General features: G+C 37.5%; 1 protein-coding gene and 1 long non-coding RNA gene across 3 annotated transcripts in view; both read left to right on the top strand.

The window, feature by feature from the left end:
- Nucleotides 1–16,811, top strand: part of LOC105569011 — a 126,080-nt gene extending 109,269 nt beyond the window's left edge. The window contains exon 3 of the long non-coding RNA XR_001009469.1: nt 15,561–16,811. This is a non-coding gene — a long non-coding RNA (uncharacterized LOC105569011). The remainder of the gene's footprint in view (nt 1–15,560) is intronic.
- LOC105569016 (furin-like protease 1) overlaps nt 1–23,440 on the top strand; it is a 227,624-nt gene that overhangs the window by 123,770 nt on the left and 80,414 nt on the right. The window lies entirely within an intron of this gene.

Here is a 23,440-nt window from a genome sequence, read left to right as displayed (position 1 = left end):
GTATCTATCATTTTACTTAGCAATCATAGTCCAGTTTGTTACTTAGTATTAGTAGTATTAATATTATTTATTTATTTAAAATAAAATGAAGTCTTTTAGTCCTGGGATAAATGTTTATATGAATAATGGGTACGCAGCCGTAAGAACATATCGGGAAAAGCTATCGTGTATGGCGTTTTCTACAGAGATATCCAACATGCTCGCCACGAACATCTGTAACTTCTCGAAGTTGGGGATGTTGCTCCCTCCGTGAAATCGTTATAGGGAATTCTCCGTGTCTATGTGTGCCTCCGCCGATCGATATTCGCATCTCGCGCGGAACGACGCCTACATCTCTTGCCTTAAAGCGCACGTGCACTTATAAAAAAATAACTCGCTCCCTCCGCCCGAAGCGCCGGCCTGATCTCGTGGGGTCAGGTGGGCTGCGGGAACAATATGAAAAATAGAAATGAGAAGAAACAAATATGGAAACCGGTCCTCGCGGACGAGCCCAACGTTATTCCCAATAATGTCACTTAAGCGTACGCTACCCGTTTTCCCGCGCACCTGGAACCACAAATGCATAATGCCCGCGCGGAAATCATCCCCGATGCCGATTTAATTCAACGCAATATTGCCGCAATAATGCGGGACACTGATATTCGGCGCATTTTGATATGGGGGGGGGGGGCGCCCTCCCGAGTTTCTGCTTGTTTGCGCGAACATAATGTAACGCGAAAGGGAGAACGCACCCTCGATAGGAACAAATATCTACATGCGTGATGTTTGCGCGTGACCGGAATTGTATTAATTAAATTCATCTCGATCCAACATATATATACACATATATATATACACCATGCCGGTGTAAATTGAGGTTCGTCATACATGTTTGCCCTGGAAATGGCGTGAATCCTGTTTTGGAATGTCACGCATAATTAATAACTAGTTGTAATTACAGTGATAAAAGAAGCGCAGGCGAATGATTGTTTCGCAAAATCATTAAACTTATCAAGAGTTTGGAACGACCGGCCCTTAATCGTTTTATGTAAAAAGTGATACTTACATTGGTGGTAAGTAAATCTTGAAGGCTAAGGATAATGAACTCAAGTTTTGCTACTGCAAAAATGAAGTCTCCTAATATCCGCTAGAATACTGAAATGCTAGATATATTTTTTAAATGTTTCGACTGATATTGCGGTGTATTTCTAGTATGCGTAAGTGTTCACGTGGTATATTATTCCGGTTCTGTTCTGTAACACTAAAATAACTTCTTGCCTCCGCTCGCACAAAATACTTTTACGCTACTTATAGCCAAGAGGTATAGGCAAACGACGTCCTCCCTTGTTTTTCGATCGATACACCGTATTGCTTAAGCGCAACGTTATCCAAGTACGGCTGTCGCGAAGGCGGCGTGGGATGTCCTTGTTAGAACGCATTACCCAAGTCTCGGTTAAAGGCCGTTTTCGTACCCGGTTATTTAAGATTACTCTCGGGGGCCTGCCCCACAATTTATGAAACTCGTAATGGGCTCCCCTAGGCGTTACCTTCCGCCGACGTATAATGATTACGCGGGTGCCCGTGACGGCGAAATAGGAACTGGTCGGAGTTACATTTAACGACTCCCCCCGTGCTGTTAAATCCAACTGACGCGGCCAAATTTGTAAGATAAACCCAGGATATCGTATGACTCGGGATTGTTTCATGTAAAATGATGTGTAACGAGCCGAGATGTAGCGATTATTGCTACAAATTGCTAAAGAGAACGGCTCACAAATTTCATTAATTTACTAATGAGAATATTCTTAAAAGTCGCCAGCAGTAGTTAACAGCATCAGCGATTTTTATTGACCGCGTCTGGCAATTTAATAAGACAGATTACTTTTGCGAAAAATATTACCTTAGCCAGGGTTTGAACCTGGACTTCCCTACACGCTGGGCGGGCGTCTCAACCAATTCGACCACCGAGGCATATTACCTCATACAATACAATATGCCTCGGTGGTCGAATTGGTTGAATTGGAAGTCCAAGTTCATTAATTTAATTTTCGGTCGAATTTCCCTATCTCCAAAATTATGTGATGTACGAGCATTTGTTTTACCGTCGGTAAATTTCAAATCCGCATCGAACAAATTTCTCTGAGCCAACAATAATAATGAATTAAAGTCGCTGCTGAGATCAATCTTGAATTAGGGCATCGGCCGAGCCGCTTCTTTACGGGGTGATTAACAATAAGACCAAACTCGTAAAGCATCCCCCTGTCTCGCTGCGACATGTCCTCGCCCTTTTCTTTGCCAGCTGCTGTATCTCCCGCACAAAGGAAGACACGTTTCGGATGAAAAGAAGCTCACGGTCTCGCAATCCCCGTCTCTTATCGCGCGCGCTTGACGTATCGCCCCGACATTACCTCTTTATTGCTCAATAATTCGCGAGGGCCTTTGTTTCGTCTGCGAATCACTATCGAGGTTGGTTTTCCCTGTTGCCTATTGTACCCGGAAAAAAGGAGCGGGAGATGCGCATTATAGATGTATCAAAGGGCGAATAAAAGGCCCGAAGTGTTCCGGCGAAATTTACATCGCGCGCGATACCGCGGATCGAACGCGCTTCTCTTTTTTTCGTTCTTTCGGCGCCTTAATTGTCGCCCGTTAATTTTTGCTCGAAATTAGATCACCATTGAGCTCCGCGACAATCGATACGCATATGCATACGTCATGTGCATCGCTTAGTATCAGCATGCGATAGTTTATGGTCACAGCCGCCCGGCCGGCCGGTGGACCAAACCAAAATTTCGCCGCAACGTGCTGCAAATTTGCGAGTTACAAATGTCTGCGTTTACAGAAGCTGCTGTTAAATATTGGACAGGACGAATGATTGCTTTCAATTACGGTCTCTTTTGAAAATGAGTATTGAACGTAGAAGAGAGCCGTCTATTATGAGATAGGCTCCTAATACGAGATAGCGGAGTTTCTGCGGAATTAATAGGCATCATCTGTTGATTCCACCGTGAATTTATTGCCCTCGGAGTGAAATCTGTTTAGTGGAAAATCCATTGTTAGATCGTGCATATAATCGTAGCGAAAAAAGATTTGTGAAATTGGATGTTGAAAAGCCATTGTCTCACATTAGGAGCCTACTTCATAGTAGAGGACTTTCCTCCAAATTCTCCCCCGAGACAAAATAACGTGTCTAATAATAACGAAAATCACATACAATTTCTGCGAGTTTTCAAATTTCACGAATAGGTAAGGTAAATGAGCAAATTCTTCAACGCGCGGCGTAAAGGCTGTTTGCATTTCGCTCGCTTTGGCGTATATCTGTGACACGTCAAATACCACGGAAACGTTTTACCGCGTCTCCGGGAAGAGCGCTCCGAGAGTGAGGTCGCTCATCCGTATTTTTTGTCGAATGCCACTTTAGGGTTCGCGATCGATTCAGTTTTTCGCGACGCTCGGCGCATCGACCGACATTACAGCTTTATTGCGCAATAATTCGCGGACGGAAGGGGCTCCTTTTGCTCTCGGTGGAAAAATGTCGAGGGAGCGTCGCCTCATCTCCCCCACTCCCTCCCCTCCGCCGTCGTTTCATCCCCTGAAATCCGTCCTCGCGGAGGAGCACACAATGCAGTCTTGGCTCAATTCATTAATGGTCGCATACATCGTCCGAGCAGCGAGAGGCAATGCACGAGGCAACCCCGTAAAGTTGTCGGGAGTAGTAAAGTGTCGCCTTTGGCCAGCCTCGGGGACGCCATTATCTTTCCTCCTACAGGGTAATCCCCCTGTCACACTCTTAAATGCGTGGCGCAGTTTTGCCGCCTTCTCCGTCGTTTGTCTTGTCTCTTATTCTTCTTCTGGCAAGATTGCGAACCCACATACGTATGTGCGATATGAGAGAGTCGGAAACTATTCAGCGAGTGGTGCGCTGCGCGCGGATTAATTGTTTGTCGGCTTTGTTATTCAACAGATTGGACAGTTAGCAGCGATAATTAAATATTGAAAACGTCTATTGTCATACAATAATCACTGATTAGCCATAATTGATTAGGCAAAAGAGCGATATATAATTAACTGCATATTGGCGTTGCATAGAGTTGAATTATTATGAAACAATGATGGCGTATTAGTGAATATGCATTTCGCTTGAAGATGCGCTGTGCGAGCTCATAAAGAGACAGTGTTTACGAAAATATTGCCTTTGGCTAGCCATAATGGCGCCGTTTTCTATGGCGCTCTTTTTATGTGTCTCTCTTCTCTTCCTAAACGACACAATCGTGTCGCTTTTTTTATGGATACCAGGAAATTATTTCTCACCGATTGGGATTAAAAATTTGACATCTAGTAATGTTTAACGCGATTTTTTCAAATTAAAGTGTTGATTCCCTGGCGGAAAAATTTTTATAAATAACTACATAAAATTGACTTGAAATAGAAATTTGTAGAAATTTTTATATCTTCGGCGAAACATTAATTTTTTTTTTGGTAAAAATATCTACGAAATAGTACCACAAATTACAATGTTCTTAAATCAAGAAATTATCGCAAGTATTATTTCACGAAAAGGCACAATTTTGTAAAAATTGGTACAAAACTTTACTAGTTTAAAAAATTTGAGAAACAACAAAATCTTAAAGAATTAAAGCACCTGTTTACTTGTAGAATATTATAAAAATTAACGAAGGTGTTCCAATTCTAGCGTTTTCATGTTTGATTTTTACAACACGTTTTAAATTTACGCAGAATTTCTTAGATTCTGGCAGTTATGTTTAATTTTTTCGTAGAATTTTGTAGAATTATTTTCGGCAGGGTTATTGGAAACTAATGACTCGTCTAATTCGGAAATATTGAAATCATTCTCTTATCGTCTTTTTGTTATTCTACGTGAGAGCCCATGTCAGGTAACTCAAAAGACTGAAATTGTAATTCATGACGTGTGTACGAACAGAAAAGCAACAATACCGTAGAGCTCTAAAACTGCACGCTCTCGCGATTGAGTATGCCCGAAGCGAGAGGATTAAAACGAATTCACGAGATATACGCCGCAGTTCTTTTGTGGTATAAGACATTTCTTTGTTGGGGAAGAGGGAAAGGCTCGAAGGCGTTCCATTCACGTGCGGGTACGTGTCATTAATACCGAAAAGCTCGAAAAATCTTGTATTGGCGCGTCTGGCCGCCGGACGAACACACCTCGTGCAGCGAATTTCGCGGCGAAGAGTGTCGGGAAGCGACGCGTTTAGAGCGGAAACTTAATTTGCGGGAAGCTGGAACTCCCCAGCGGGATACCTTTTAATTCTCTTTACCTCTCTGCGTTACTCGCCGCTTTGTCGGGGCGAGCCGGTGTCGCGCGGAAACTGTGATAAGAGTTGCGATAAAAGCAGAATAGCGTTGCCTTTATTTCGGCTGCGGAACACGTGCTTAAATCTTATATGAATTAAAAAATATATATATATGTATATGTAATACTTGCATAATGTATAAATAATACATATAATTACTTTTTACAACACTAATTAGTCTTTTTTAAATAAAATTATATCATTTAAATGATATTAAAATACATTAACATATTAACGTATTATCTGCTATTTTTGTTGTATTTAAAAAAGTACTTGTTACACTTGCATAATGTATAAATAATACATATAATTGCTTCTTTATAATTAGTCTTTTGCGAGTAAAATTTTTGGCAAAAAGGTGAACGCGATGAAAATGCTATTTGCACTTGTATGGAACTTGGACCGAGGGGATTCTCACGGAATCTCGAGATTACGTCGAAGTTCTCACTGTCAAGTTTTCCGCCGGAGCGAGCGCGACTTCGTCAACTCCCGATGTAACCCCGTGACAGTCTGTAAGAGCGGTAGAGAATCAAGTTTGAGGCGCATCTAGTTTTGCATCTGCGGGAGATATCTTCGTGCACGAAATGCAAATCGTGACAGCGAACTGGAAATAGGTATGCCTTCCACATGAAAATGCGGGTTCTCGGATAGATAGGTACTCCGGTAAGTTCTGTTACGAGAGGCAGCCGACTTCTACTGTTTCAGAAGTCGCTGTCGTGATCACGTGCCAAACGGGATCATGTACACATCGTCGATAACAAGCTTCGAGCTTGGGAAAGGGATAAAGATACCCGTACAGATTTATGATCCTCCATAGTGGTAAAGTTCTGCGATATTATATATCTGGATATAGTCTGTATATCATCTCGCAACGATATACAGGCTTAATCTGCTTCAATTTATAAACGTAATATATAAACGTAAATTCCGTGAAAGGCACGCTCGCATTCAATTTCAAGTAAAGAGTTACAACGTATAGATATAAGCACGGGGATAATCCCAAAAGTATGGAATAAAAGCGGCGAACTTTTAATTGTATCAGAGATTTTCTGTGATCCTAAGCGGATAATCGACTCCGTTTTGTGCTACGTGGATCCGTTTTGGGATTCGAAGAGATGGCAGTATCGACACGATATATTCTTTATACCAATAAAGTATGATACGGTATACGGATTCTACTTGTAAGTCTCAATTGCGAAAAAAAGTAATCGGCGTTTCTTTTACTCTTGCACACAGACAGTGAAGTTCAACATTTTGAGCGTTTAGTAAAATTAATTGTATTCAAAATATATAGAAAAATTTGCAAATTTTTAAATGTAATTTTATTTATAAATTTTGCGAAATTTATTGAAATGTTGCTACTCAAAATAATTAATTTGAAGAAAAGATTGGCATTATTATAAATTTAACATGCATATAAGTGTATGTTACTGCATGCATTATTTTTTTGTAATATTTTCTTGGATTTCAATAGAGCCATTGCGCCTCGATGGATTAATTGCCTTTCCGACCCCAATAATACGATTATCCTAGCGCGATATTAAAGACGTCACTCAAACTGAAGGATTACCGACATTCATTGTTCTTTCGAGGAGCACATTGGAAGCATACGTGAGATCAAATTAATGTCGGCTCTTCCAGCACTTTAATATTGATTCGTTTTATTAATTATACATTAACTCTCATCAATATCAAGATTTATTAAATGGCTCGAGAAGACTTTACATGTTTTTTGAAAGTTAATTCTTCAAAAAAAAATTCCAAGAAATAAAATAATTTAAAACTGAAACCGTATACTGCTCTGAACTTCCATCGCAGATTATTAATATTGTTATTACACTTCTGCAGTATTTGTTCTTGAGTAACCTGAGTAACGAAATGGAATAGTCTGAGAAACGGAAAGAAAATTTTCACGATTAAGGATTTATATATTTAAACATTAATTAATATATTGTGAAAATTTTAATTAATTAATTATAATTTTATTAATATTTCAATATATTATATAAGAGATCTTAATGCGTCGTTATATTCATAAAGTTAATAATATCTGAAATAATTTATTGCATGATGTGGAATGTTTCTTCGCCTAGAAAAACACGCTTGTTCTTCTGTGCGCTTGTATTTCTATGGGTGCAACATCAAAGGTCTCGTTTAGGATTGCCGTAAAGCCTTTAATCGAAGTCCAACAGGTTATCGCGAATAGAGATTCTCGGCAATTACGGACCGATACTCGCAACTCCTGCACGTAATTGTGTCTGACACTTGATACACTCGCGCTACTTACTACCGTAGTTTCGACGACACGAGCGTTTAGTGTAGTGTGTTGCTGTCGCATACAAGCAACACACACACACACACACACACATACACATTAATCAAAATGAACAATCATTAATAAGGACAAATATTCGAGTTATTATTTGTTGAGAATATAAATATACTTTGTATTTAATAATTGCTTTATTTAGTTAATTTCTTTACTCGCAAAACGACAATTACACGTGAAAAAGAATTTACCAAAGAGATATTTGAATTCTGCAATATATTAGTTTTGTCCTTTCGTATTGCGCTTAAGTGCAGTTCATAGAATTTCGATTGTCCGCCATTTTAGTAATTCCAACACCATGGCTATTAGCTGTCGAAACACTCGATATGTATATCAATCAGATTGCAATCAATTTGAAATGCCCATTTTAACGACGCTGTTTTGATTAAAACGATTGAAATTGCATTGATAAATTTTTCATAACTTAGCTTGTCAAGTGCATTAAATGCTATTACACAATCAAAAGGTGCACTTTGACAACTAGGAATTTATGAAGTGAGCAAAGTGAGAAGTAAACAAGCTAATTAAAAATTAAAATTAATTACAAAAATTAAAAAAGATTTAATATAAAAGAATCAATACAAAATTTATCATTCCATTAATATCACTAGACACGTCTACAAAATATTTTAGGAGGGTTAACTCTGTCGAATTGTATGGACATTTATTATATCTTGCTAATATACATACATCAAAGCTTTTAGTATTATTTATTGCCACCTCACTGTACCGATATCGATCGCTCTTATACAGGACGCCCATTAAATATCAGGCTTTAGCAGCAAAATCATCTTCCTGATCTAATTCGGAACGGACTCTTTCTTCGTCGAGCGCTTATCGAGCGCTCGTTACGGAGATAATGCGATATTAAAAACCGGGTCTTACGAGACACCCTGTACACGCCGAGCCTCCAATGCGCTCATAACGTGGCCGATATTACGGGGCTTTGCGCAGCAAAACTAACGAGCTATCGCGGCAATTTGCCTAAATTATTCAAAATGAAATTGCAAGATGTCGTGAAATCGCGACGGAAGAATTTTATTTTGGCGGCCAGATATCCCGTTGTAAAAAATTAGGATAAAGGTATTACATTACGTTCATCGAAATGAAATTTTACGTACATTCAAATTAATTACGTATCTCCGTTTCCGACACTTCGTGTCTCGAAGATATTGGGATATTTTCAAGTTTACCGGACAAGCCAAGCAGTGACGAAATATGACGTACCGCGCGGACCACAAGGTGCAACGTAACTCGGATGAAAAATTGCTCGTCGTCGTCATAAATCATAAGACGTCGAAGCTTAACTTGTTATGGAAACACAGATCAGGTGCTCTGCTCAACATTTGCTCCGCCCGTTTATTATTGGATAAAAGTTCTAATAATGTTAATATTAAATAGGATAGCAATAAATGTGCTTCAACACATTGCAAAGCATTTTCAATTCTGTCTACTCTTGTAGCATATCTTCGTGCTAATTAGAAAATATGGCCGCAAATAAAATTAAAGGGAAGTTAAATAAATGAGTGGAAGCAAGTTATATTCCTCGCGTTATTTCATAAAACATCTGCACAGAGATATGATTCACGAGTCAAGAGCTTTTTTGCCAACAGAAGTTGCCTTTTTTTTCAAAGAGGATTGGAATTAAATATGCTAGTACCAGGTTGTATTAACGAGCTTTGAGACGCTATTAACTTGATAAAAAGGTCTCGTAATAAAATGGGAAAAGTTGTGGCCGTGATAAAGTTTTGAACTATCAAAGTAAAGTTCTTCTCTCGAGAAACTTTCTGGAAACGTGGATGATCTTACAAATTAGCGTACTAACGCGAGGGTTACGCTTTTCTTAATAAGTTTAGAAAAATTTTGGACTTTCTATTTACACTTGCTTTGTAATTTGTTTCAATTTAATATTTGCATTTCGCAGTTGAACAACAGAGAAAAGAAAATTAGAAGATTGTATCAGCGACAATGAAATATAATGCTAACTTAATTGTAATTTTCTGTAAAACAGAAGTATTGTATTTTATTTGTATAGTATAGAAGTGTCATGAATTTTTACAACTTAAAAACTGTGATAATTTTTATACCGCAAATGTTACACATGTGAAATGTACAAATATTTCGTTTGTGATATTATATCCAGGCTGACGATGCAAAAGCCAAAAAATATTTTGTTAAAAATATTTCATTCTTTTATTAAAATATTTAATACAGAAACGTTAGAGAGTAGAAGATTTGATTTAAGAAAAAATTCTTGTAGAGGAAAAACTATATCTTTATATGTGTGTTCCTCAAAAATATTCACTAAAATGGATGTAATTCTCGCAAATAATTAATTTGAGACATTTAACACAAGATGAAAATTGTTGCCGAGATATTTAGGAAAAATCTGGAAATGTCAAGGCGTTTGTTAAAGCAAAAATTAATGGAGAATAAAATCTTGCATGAACTTAAAACGTGGATTGCAGCTTTTGAGTGGCGTATCACTTGAAACGAGCAATTTTAACGAAAGTCGAGATTATCCTAGAATCAAGAACGTGATAGAAAGTTCTACAATTAAGAGTTATAATTAAAGAGCTGAGTTTGTAACTCTTACTCGCAGAAATCAACTGTACGAAATATATTTCGAGAGGATTTCATATCTCGCTCCCGTTTACTTTAATTGCCGTGACATTTGCGCGTTATAAATTCGAATCAAACTATATCGAGTAATTATCGGCAGATCGATTATCGGCTTAACTACGGTAGTTGAAAGCTGTGAGCATTTCCTCACCGAGGGAATACTTGCCCCGTAATAAATGAGTCATTCAAGAATAAAGCTACATCCCGCGCGTGCGCTGAAATTTAAAAAATAATAGTTATCGCGGTTGTAAAGGTACCGAATTAAAACACGGATTACACGCCGATAAGTAGAACAATGTAGTTAATTGCTTAAACAATAAGCGTTATCCAATGTAGAAAAATTCAACGACGCTAACTGGCACATTCTAATTAAAGAAATTTATTGCGAAAAATATTACCTCAGCCAAGGTTTGAACGTGGACTACCCTACATAAATAAACGTTATATTAAATAATATCATTTCTCTGAAAATCGCTATAATTGCATTAACTGATTTTACTGAATTAAATCTTTAAATTTATTTTGTAAGAGAAAATATAATTTTTTACTCTTCAGTGACATAAACGAGAAGTAATATATATGTATATATGCCCATCGAAATTGCACAAGCGGTCCAGTTTCCCGGGCTTTTCTCCTCTGTCCTGTTTGATGAAATTAACGGAACGGCAGAGCAAGGAAGCAGAAGGCAGAAAGGTCGAAAGGGCGCCCTTCCCTTATTTTTATTACTGTCGGACCCGCATTAACGCACCCCTGTTAGCATTACGGGTTGCGGAACCACACCCCAGCATTCATCCCAATGCGAATTTGTACTGTGACGTATTGTAACGAATAGCATAAGAATAATGGAGGTATGCTCGGAATGGAAGCATTTGGCGAAGTTGAAACATGGTCGACTTTTATTTTTACACTATCCATGATAATCGTGCAGCGGTTGCCGCACGTATGGGATCCCTTTGTGAAATTTTGCGACTAATTCTCGTTCAATTTAATACGACGCAGCGTAATAACGCGTACGACGCAGAAACTTGACAATATCAGTTAATAATAACAATAAAGACTTTTATTTTCTCTGCATGTAACATACAGCGAACAATTAATTTAACTCGTAAATATTACATTGGATCTTCCCTCTCATATCTACAAAATGCAGAATAAAATGAAACTGTCAACAAATCGATATATTTACAGTCGCATTATTCGTTCGTACACAGCGTGTGGCTTTCCTTGACATGTAAAGTGCATCAGACTGTTCATGCAGTGATACTACACGAAATGTTTAAAATTAAATTATCGATTGCACAAATATTATTTATGTGTTATAATATATATTAATTATGCCGGTGAAACTTAAAGATAAATAATTAGCAGCTCGGAGAAGCCAATATGGGTCATACATTTAACAGATGAGGACAGTTTGACGCGATCTCTTGCGGATAATGCGGCCTCTGCGGTGCGTCGCTTGCGTTGCAGCAGCAAAATTCCGACGTGGCGTTATTACTTTCGGGTACGCGGGGTAATATAGCGCCGTGACTGCGCGCGAAATGGGAGTCCCATGTCAAAGTTTGTTTGAGTTGGAATCTCGTGAAATTTCGTGGACCAAAATTAACGGATCCTGGCGGTATCATTTCGCGAAGGGCCAGTCTACAATTTCGCCGACGGGAACTTCCGCGTTGCGCTTTTTGACGCTGCTATCAACACGATAAATTCGTAGTTATATTAAATTCGTTTAACAGATATAATACATTGCATTTAGTCATTTTTATACCTAAACTCCCTTAAGATATGTAGAGGGTAGTCCTCTATTATGAGATAGGCTCCTAATACGAGGTAACGGGGCTTCTGCTAAATTAATAGACATCATCTGTTGGTCCCACCATGAATTTATTGGAGCGAAATCTGTTTGGTGGAAAATTGGTCGTTAGATCGTGTAATCGTTGCGAAGAAAGATTGAATTTGAACATTGAAAATCTACTATCTCACATTAGAATCCTATCTCATCATACAGGACTTCCCTCTACTTACATATCCGCGATATTATGACAAGTTAGCTCGCACGGTACAAAATATCAATGAAAAAGTGGTTATACATCTTTATATATGTCATACTTTTTTACAGATTTAATGAGAAAAAATGAGACAGTTCAAACATGGCTGTAAAAAGCAAACATGAACTGTGCGTACAGCTGTTACTTTGATTAATTTATAACTTCTAAATGAATCTCAGTCTCAGTCGCAACTGCAATTTTTTATTTTTCAAATTTCATATCACGTTTGTGATTAATTTTAACTTTAACAAAGTCGACTTCACCTATGGAAAATTTGTGGCTATCGAATAGCCAACAGGTCGTTCTATTTAACAAATAAACTTATAATCTAATTATGTCAGTACGATTAAATTAACGAGTCAGAACCGCATCGACAATTTACGGCGGCACACGTTGCATTTTCAATCCGTTGAAAGATTATCACCTGCGTTTGTTCCGAATTCAAGGTTTCACTTCAAAGTTTTACTTTAAAATAAACGTTATGATACGCACGCGTGTATTTTCTTTGTTTATCCACGACAATTATCCCACGCATGGATTGCATTACTGGACGCTTATCAATGCCCAGACGATGCAACCGAACGCAAAGATTGGTTCAATTTGTCTATGCATATGCACCATCGTCGTTATGGAAATGAGTCGCGACTAATCACGGGCATTGGCAATGGTTGCGACGTCGACGACTGTTAATCAGTCAAACGCGAGCGTGAGCAACTTGCGCGGGACGCTAATGAGAACGTAATAACTTGCAGGCAAATCCCGAAATTATCTATTCCATAAATTGTCGCACGGGTTCCTGCTACATTGCCACTGATTACTTAACGCGAATGTAACTGTATAATTACTTGGCGTTATTTCTGAATCAGTCTATAGAATCCGTAGTCTCAACAGGAAGAAAAATTATTTAACGACTTTACACTGGCTGGGTGGTTTAATTTAACAATTTATTCCAACGTTTCGACCATCCGGATTGTGGTCCTTTTCAAGGAAATATCTACAATTTGGAGAAACTTATTACTCTGGGAAAAAACGACAGCAACCCATTTTGGGGCCCACAATTAGTAATCGAATTATTTGGATTGTTCGTAACTCTAATCTTTTACGAATTTTACCCCGCGTAACTAAAAATCGCAATTAGCTATTCTATCTATATCCAAGATTTTTAAGTAATGCTAATCAATTCTCTCAATTAGTTCCGTCGACATTCAGTAACGCAAAGATAATTTTCACTTAAGAGGCACTAACCGAGATGTTAAGTTGCTTAACTACAAACAAAAAACGGTCAAAATTTTTCCCAGAGTGGCGTTGCGAACTATCCAAATAATTCGATTGCTAATTGTGGGCCCTAAAATGGGTAGCTTAACTGTCTTTTTTCCCCAGAGTATTTATAAGCCGTTCGTATAACAATTGGCAGTATAGCCACCGAGAATGGGATTCACAAGTCTACACTTACATATATTAGTTAAAGATTACATTGTAAAGAAGATGTCATCCGTCTCTGAGTATCGGTCGGAGAAAACTGTGTTTGAAGGCACGTCCATTCGATACAACAGCCACAGTAGGACTACGGTCAGGGACGTTACATCGAAAAGACACAGTGAATACGAAACGATAAATAAAGAAAATCAAACACTAGAAATATGATCGAAGTCAAAATTAAAGGTAATCGAATAAATAAGACGTCAAGAAAAAGAACACTAAAGTAACGTCAAAATTATAAAATAAAAAGAAGGAAGAAAGTAAAATAGGGTGTCAAAAATTATAAAATAAATTAAAATAAAAAGAAGGATAAATGTAAAATAAGATGTCAAGTGCTTCTTGTTAGGCCGTCGTATATCGCGTTTAATAATTTGAAGTATGTGTATTTACTCTTAGATTATATTTATTCTATTGTAATAGATGTTACTTTATTCCAATTCACGTGCCAAACAAATTTAGTCAGATTTTATCGTGTTTTTAAACAAAATATTATGTTATGAATCAAATTGCAAACAAGTCTGTTTGTGTGTTTTGCAATATGAATATTAATATTGCAATTTCTAATTAGAAATGCATATAGTATAATTTAATGCAATATGTAGTTATGGAATAGCGATATGAACTTTATTTGGTATTTTATTGCAGAATGTGTGAATTATATATAATATTTTATATGTCATTACTAATTTATTATACTTTTCTCAAGGATACTTAATTAAAGTTTAATGCACAGTAAATACGTTGACAAAACATCTTAACAGCGAAATTATTGCGTCTATATTACAATAAAAAATAACGGAGAATGTAATAACAAGAGTTTTTTTATTATTTCGCACATTCAATGGACAAATAGATAAATAAATATATTATTGTGAAATATTCCGGCATCCTCTTTCCAAGCGCGACACGAATAAAACCAGCAAGAGTCTCTTTGTTCCCATAAATATTCAAAGCAGGATAATATTTGCTCGAGCACGTTTAATGTAAAGTGCAAGTAAACACGCAACTTTTGTAAAACAATATTCGTCGCGAACCGTCAGTGCCGTTATCGCTGCGAGGCAGATCCCCCTTTTAAAGAAGTGTAAAAACGAAGGGGAGGAAGAAATAAAGATGTCAAAGCATTTAGAAAGCGGCGCGTTTTAAGAAGACGCGTTTATCTTAGGGATCGAAGTGCAGAGTGCTCCGGCTTTTACAGTCATTAAGCAGTCCTTGTTGAATATTTAATGAGTATACATTACTCGGCGCCGCATCACACCATCGGGCTTCAAGTGATGCGCCAGCGAACGCATGCCGGAAATTCTAAAATTAAAATGCAGGAAACATGTTGATGCGTTTAATTAAAATTTCTTATTTTTGTGTTGCGGACAAGCGCTGCGGCAAATTAATTTTTGCCAAAAGTACGTTATAGCACAATCCAGTAATAGAAACAAAACTTTTCCGCATAAGAGAAAAATTAGGGGAAATTAAAACTGCGATAGATATTTCAACAGTAGTCCTGCAAAACAAATCATCTTATTAAACTAACAGGAAATAAATTATTGCGATCCTGTCAATACATTTTGCAATAAAATACTATACAATATTAAAAATTTCGATTGGTACATTTAAAACAGTATATAATAATGGCCAAAGTTTGTAGAATTATTAAAACTTCTCTTAAATTAAATTAAGTTCTAACCAAGGAAGTGTATTAAAATATTATAATACCTACTTAATATTTTCCGTACTCGATGTGTGATGCTATACTAACCGGGTTTTATCTTTTTTATGTTGCAGGTGAGTTTCGAAGCTTATTGGTCGTATGAAGAATACTCGTTGCGACTGACCCGGGCCCCCAGAAAGTAAGTGGGATAAAAAAGGCGAGCGTGGCTTCTGGCAGCCAAGCTTGGCTCTTACGTTGCAAGTGTTCAACTTACGTAGCTGAAGTTCATACAACTTTTGCAACGATCGAATCTCTAGCGAGAAAACGAGACTATTAGAGAGAAGTAGAATAATTTATTTAATTCCACTGGGGCCTCCCGTACAACGGGCCTCCGTAAGCGCTGCCCTAAAATTCAATGAACATATACAGTTTATCGGAAAAAGAGGAAAAAAGAGGGAGAGAGTTGTAATTTTTGAAAATATTTTATCGAAATAATTGATAGAAATAATCATACTTTTACAAAGCTTATTTTACATTTATTGTATTTAATAAATAATTAAAACATAAACAAATAAAAATAATTTTTTACATTTTCTATATTAAAGGAAATCCTAGCTTTTCCACTTAGAATTGGCGGGGGATTTTAACATAAGAATACATTATTTCCGTTTTAGTTAAAATGGGCTTTGTGTAATGCCACCAGTTCAGCGTACGTGCTCGAAATTATGAATTGCAACTTCCCATTCGAAATGTAAATCATATCAAATATAACTAAACGCTTATCAGAAATACGTGTATCGCATTCGAATGCCACTCCAGGCAATTTAAATTTTTTTTTAAAGCACGATTATTGATGCGGAACACATATCCACCACAAAAGATATTGTTGCAATTTTTGTTTTTTACGTTATCAAAATTCGTCTTTCTAAAAAATTGTTTACTCCTCATGAGGGATTATCGTTGTAAGAATATTGCTAAATGGACCGAATAAAAGAAGATAGGACAGTGAAAAAGCTAAAGCGATCCAGAAAGTCGAAGTTACCAGAAGCGCACTTTCGCATCCGATCGTTTTACATAAAGTTTCCGCTCTCCGTTCGGAGTAGATATTGCACGATGCACATTTGCTCAGCGCCATTTATGAAATTGTATTAAGACAGCTTTGCCATATGGTGGCACTGGAAATAAATGGCAGTAGCTACTAATACCATGGTCGTTTTCGGGGTTTAAATGAAACTATCTAGTGAGGGTAGTTATTTTGACTTGTGTGCATATGCGTGCTATTAGAAATTCTGCTTCTGCTCTCGAGATACTTTGCAAATATAAAGTTTGTTTTTACTAAATACAATATTTCTCCGTAATATTTTAGAAAAACAGAGAGAGAGAAATATATCTGAAAAAAATGCAATTAATTCTTATTTAATTGAAAATTCTTTTAAAATCTATTTTAATATGTAAAGGTTTGTAATCTGCTTTCTTAAAATTAAGCTTATGGAAATTTCTAATTTTATAATTCAAAACCATTGATAGACATTCGCGTTTGTAAAAGGTAACCACAACTTGTTCAACGAATCCGTAGATAGAAGCGAGATTTTCAGGCTATTCTCTTTACTTAAAATCTACTTCGTCAAAATTTGGGATAATGAAAACTTATGTATGTGTTTTCTAAGAAGGCTTAGCGATACCGTTTCCAACGCGTAAATAAACTATCGGTCCGCGTGGCATTACGACGAGAATACATGCCAATGGGTGAATGAGCAATATCACGATGATCGCCAAGTCCTCGCGCGTACATTCCCGTCCTCGTAAATTCTAGGCCGGTTTTAACGGCCGCGCGTTTACGGCGTTCGGTGAACAAAGAGCCGACGGTGACGACGACAGCGTCGACGACGTCCGTTCACGGCGGGAGCGGCACTGCGCTTTGCGCGGCTCCATAAAGCATTGTCAGCGGCAAGATCCTGGTCTTGACTAAAGTGAATATGTCGCTGACAAGGACGTACGGTCGCGTTATAGTCGGAGAAGGCGACGAGAAGCGGGATCCACATGCTAGTCACGATCCGCGTAGCTCGCTCGATTTTTCATCGTGGGCTGCACTTGAATTATTGTTGCTTGCTTGGTGCATCTTCTTCCGTTTGTTTACCCCGCTCTAAGCAAGACGCAAATTAAGAGCCGAGTATTAATTAAGATTAACTCGAAGAAATGTCAATTAATCCGGGAAGACGACGCGACGTAACATCCTTTCGCGCGTTCTTGACAAAACGCCCTACAGCCGATCGCGCTTTTGATTTCTCGCCTTTGTTTTATTCATACTTAATCCATGAGTCTACGGCGCGTGTTGCTCCGTGAGAGAGGAGCGTCGAGTTGTTTCTAAATTTTCGATAAGTCGTGTCTGGCTCAGCTACAGTTTCAGAGGGATTCCGATGCTGCACACGCGGTTGCATTTTTCATGCATTCCCGGCTGCATGCAGGTGTGAGAGCCATGCGTCAGTGCTTGACAAGTGGTTTTTGCGCGCTGTCTGTCACGTGAAAGTGTCCGGGATGTCATCCTAAGAGAAGGGGTGACACTTTAGATGGAACGGCCGCCGTACGGTAAAGGGAGACGTATACCTCGCGTCTCGTCTCGCAGGTAACGAAGCCTGTGTCAAACTCTCGTCCCACCCCCCTTTTTCTCGATTCGATCTACGTCAGAGCGAACGATGAACCCTGTCCTTAGCTTAGAACCCGGCGAAACTTTATTCAAATCACTTGTCTCACGCTAGACTTTAATCTAATATTGTTCGTATACTTGAAACAAGGGGTAAACCGCTGACAAAAATTATATACACCAACGCCTACTAATGCCCAGTGGGCATTGCTTTATTTTGTTATCTTATTTATCTTTAGCTTTATCTATAACAGATTATCTATGGCAGATATATTTATCTATAGCAGAAAAATAAAACGCGAAGATGTCAGTAATACTGTTTATTGCGACAAATATTACCACATGCCTCGGCGGTCGAATTGGTGAGACGCCCGCCTAGAGTGTAGGGAGGTCCAGGTTCAAGCCCTGGCTGAGGTAATATTTTTCGCAATGCATTTCTTTAATTAGAATTTCCCAGCCATGGGTCGTCATGCAATTTTCTACATTGGCTAATCAATTACTGGCGTTAAGTAATTCTTTGCCTTATTTATCTTGTTTTATCTTGCTTTATAATGCTCCAGCAAGGCCTAATGCCCAAACTAATGCCCAAAAATTGCCTATTACCTAATGCCCGGTAACGCTGCAAATCTGTACACCACAATGCCCTCAGCGGTTTACCCCTCGACTTGAAATAAGCGCTGAGCTTGTAGTTCATCAACATGTACTTTTCGGCTATTATCTCCCTGAGGTGCACTACTCTTTACGAGGAGTGAGATCAATAAAAATTTCTTCAGGAGTTAAGCCAACGGCACACGACACGATTTTTCCCTAATGGATTGCTTACGAGAACCAATCAGGATTTAGCCAGGATTAGCCTACAATTGCAGTGCGATGTTGTGTGATTTCTAACATTAACAATTGGTTGATACCATTATTATACATAATTTTTCACCGCTTTCAACTGGGTGTTGGCTCACGTTGCTTATAGGTTTTTTTCTCAACGACCAACATTGTTTTCCGTAATTTAAGTTATTTAGCTTTAAGTCAGCCTGGATTTAGAACTCTGCATCCTGATTGACTCTCGTAAGCAATCCAGTAGAAATAATCGCTTGTGGCTTTAGCTAGTATGCCAAAAAATTGATCTGCGTTTTCCTGCTCTAACATATCTGAATGTTTCTCCACGTTATGTTTTATGTACGCTTATCTCTCTCCTCGGTGTGTAAACTGCTTAGGTATTATATCGCTTATTTAACAATGGGCATTATTAAAGTGTACATAAATATTAAATGTCTATTACGATACTAATACGCGTTACAATTACGATAATAATATGCGGAGAATACCTACTACCCGTTAAAAGCGAAAGGATTAAAGGACTGATCCTGTAGCAAGCCCGCATGACTAATATCCGCGAATTCGACTCGCGTCGGTGCAATTATCACATCGATAATCTGGATAATTGCGTATCAATAATCTCGAACTGTTGCATGTCGCTGCGAACGCGCGGTCCGTTTTAATGCGGTTAACGATTGTTTTAACACAAGCGCAGCGACATCGCACCCGCGCGCTCTGGCCAAGCGACTGCGAAATCTACGAAATCGCTTGCCTTGCGCACGGTAAATCCAGTTTCGCGTGGCGCTCGAGCACAGTTGTGCAGCTGATTCGCTCGACATATTTCCAAAAAGGAAAAAAAAATATTGGAAAAAGAGGGAACTAGCCAATCGATTTGTTACCGTTCACGCGAGTGGAAATCCCGTTTCATTCAATTGGTGTACTGCATACGAGCCGGATCCGAAATGGAACGTCGACAGGGATGAAATCTGATTCTACACGAACGACATTTTTGCGGATCGAGTAAATGACGCGCGACGAATGGTTTAGACAATCCCGTTCTGGGAGATTTAAGATCGATCCGATGTATATGCGCCAATCTCTCATTGATAGGACATAGCACGGCTCTTGGGACATTCGGTATAATAACTTTAAGTTCCGATCCGCCGCGTGTAACTGCTATGAATCTAGAATTTGCAATTTAAATGCGTGTATTCCACTTGCATCTCGCACCACCGCTCACCATAAATCATCGTTCATCATTTACTATTGCAGCCACGTATAACTGGCAGTTACCGTTTATCTCTATCAGGTCAATTTCTTTACGTGTCTCCTAACGTTTAAAACGAGAGATTTCAATTATTATCTGACCGAATATTTAAATCACTGCGAGTTTTTATGCGATTGAGTGAGAGAGAGAGAGAGAGAGAGAGAGAGAGAGAGAGAGATTACGAGTACGAGTATATTATAATGAGTACTTACGTACTCTAATTTTGTTTCTTTCTTAATTTTTATTATTTTTTAAAATTGTTTATTATTATATCGCTTATTTAATAATAATATGAATCGTTTGAGTGGGTCTGAAAATTCTGCTCCTGCACAAAGTGAGACGCAGCATGAACTTGGCGCCTTTGTGATCCGGATTGATTTTTTGCTTTAACAACCGGAACTATTTGTTCCACTCACAGCGAACTCTAGAACTATTAAAAATAAAGCTAGCACTCTCACCAATTGATGAGCGCTTCCAAGAAATAAGACGCCAGGCTTACGCACACTCAGTTTGACATTCTGGATTCAATGTAGAATCTAAAATTTCTAATGTTACCGTAATACTTACAATTAGAAAAGCTTACAAAAAGCACAAAAGTGTGAAGAAATCTTTCTGCTTCTTATCCTGCTCGTCTTCTCCCATTTTCTCGATCTCTTTCAACTTTTGTGCCTGCTTGTCTCGCCTTCGACGACCATCGCAGCCCTTATCAGCTCTTCCACAGCGTTGAGAAGGACGATAACCGAGATCGACTTTTTAATTACCTATCTTCGTGTTCCAGTTTCGTACTTTCGCGAAGTTTTCTTCTCAGCGCAGCCGAGAACGTCGTCGGGTTCTCATTGCCGCTGACAATAAATCTCACGGTTGTGATGGCATAGAATTTTTCGGGCGAACCTTAAACTCTCATTATCCCATTTCTCTTATTCTAATTCACGTGTTTGATAAGATCACTATTCCGCAAGAATAAATACATATTCGGCAAATTAATGTACAGTAAAAGTAATAATACATTCTTCGTTTAACAATTTAACAATTTACATAATGACACGAGACATACGAAGCGTGAATTGTTTTCTCAAAATCATATATCGTGAACTTATGACAGTTATTACTTATTATTTCTGTTTAATTTTTTAACTTGTAGCATTGGATAAATAATATAATATAATTTTATTATACGTATAAAAATCGACTAACTTAATCTTATAAAAATGTCATTAGTAAAAACCGACACAAATAAACCTAATTGTAGGAGTTAACACAAATAGTGAAAATTAATAGTTCCTGACTTTATGTGAAATCGAGATTTATCTCATTACGATAATCGTGATTTATCGAGCGATAATATTGCATGTCATTAGTTCTTGGAAAATGCATTCCCATTAATCGATAAAATGTTCGATTCCCGCATGACAATCGCTGATACAATTATTTTACTAAATAAACGGTATACATACTACTAACAAGTGTGACAATTATTAAAGTATTTTAATACAAATCCAAGAACATACTTTAATACTTTAATATGGTATTAAAGTATTAAGGTTTTTTTTTAAACCATGCACACAGTAGTTTATTTATACATTATTTTATTTACACACGTGAAATCCTGGCTATTTCGAAATAATTTATTTAAAGGAATAATAATTTATTTCAAGGAATAATAATTAAAAAAGGAATAAATAAAAAATGGAATAGTGTAGATGGTTTGTCTTATCTTGATGCAAAATTCATTTAAGTGTGAAGCACATTCTTCCAATTGTCTCTTTCTTCTAAATTATATCGTTGATAAGATTTAACATAATTTAATAAAATATCCGTAGAAACAAGACTACGCGATAATCTTGTTAAAAATATGCAAACTTTACAACGTCAAATTACCTTACATGACTTATGCTTTGAAATTATTATTGTTTATCATAATTGTTTAAATTGAGAGAAATCTTTCAATTCAGCATTAGGCTGTATTGTAATACAGGAAATATATATATTTATTGATCCATCTAACCGCATCAGTGGTATAGCGTATGCACGAAAATGCAGGAAGAAACTTATATACCTACTACGAAAATGATACGCGGGTGCTACTTTTTTCCATCTGTGCTCTCTACGATATCATGAGAAATAGCAACCGTAATCGATTTTGTATTAGCGCGACCCTGCCTATCGCGTTTCAGATCTTAACGACTGTCGCGCTTCTCCGTGCGCGATTTACATAATTTCTAAAATGTATTCATTCTTGTGCAGAACACACACGCGGAAATGTGCAAATTATAGAAACTGCTGACTTTTAGTCTTTGTCGAGAAGAAATGCATTAGTACTAATATACATATAGTTATATACAATTATTATGCAATTTCTTAAATAATCTTTTCATCTTAATTGTTATTAACTTTTACGTGTCTGCAAACACAATTTCATTTTATATAACATTTTTATTTATCTCAATTAATTATATCATGAATGATTTCAATCTAAGTCCGAACTTGTTCACCGATACACAAACTTTGCCTGAGGGTAATTACAATACTTTTCTATCGCAATATCCGATCTCGATAGCAGATGGCTCGTTGATTACATAAAACGAGCTTTCGTGAAAAAGATCATTTTACCAGAATACCGATCTTCCAACGACACGATCGTGCAAGAAGGACATTAAGCGGCGCATCTCATCCTCGTGCTTTCCCATGCCTACCGGAAAATTATTCTAAGTGCTGACCTAAGTGTTCCGCCTAAGTGGATTACTTGGACCTATAAACATTGACGCGGGCGATGAAAAATCCTGTACAGCGTGTTATGCAAATCGTGTATCTGCATGGAAAAGACATCGCGTCGTTAAATTCGAGTATGACGCTTGACATCGATTTAAAATCGATTATGGCACTCACTGGCGCGTCCGTGCATTCGCGATCAAGGATGCCACAGGTGAAAGAAACTGAATTGTCCGCGGTGGAATGCATTTCTGTAGGATCTTGTTAAATACGAAAAATAAAATCCAGAAGCATTATCGTTTTTATCGAACAATTTTCTGTAAATATTGTTGCATTACTTTTTGATGATGCATTGTTTCCTTCAATTTTGTTGTATACTATTTTTAATTTTATTATTAACAGAGAACCATTTCAGTTGATATATTATTTCTTGTTGCATACATGTATTACAGATTTCAATTGTTATTTAACTTTGATTTAATTATTTTCTTATAATTATGACGAAAACAATAATAATTTAAAAGCATAAGTCATGTAAGTTAATTTAACGTTGTAAATTGTGTATATTTTTAACAAGATTATCA

Source organism: Vollenhovia emeryi, unplaced genomic scaffold, assembly GCF_000949405.1.
Source record: "Vollenhovia emeryi isolate VEMERY1.0 unplaced genomic scaffold, V.emery_V1.0 DF939126.1, whole genome shotgun sequence".
Classification (NCBI taxonomy): Eukaryota; Metazoa; Arthropoda; class Insecta; order Hymenoptera; family Formicidae; genus Vollenhovia; species Vollenhovia emeryi.
This window is presented reverse-complemented; position numbering and strand designations above follow the sequence as displayed.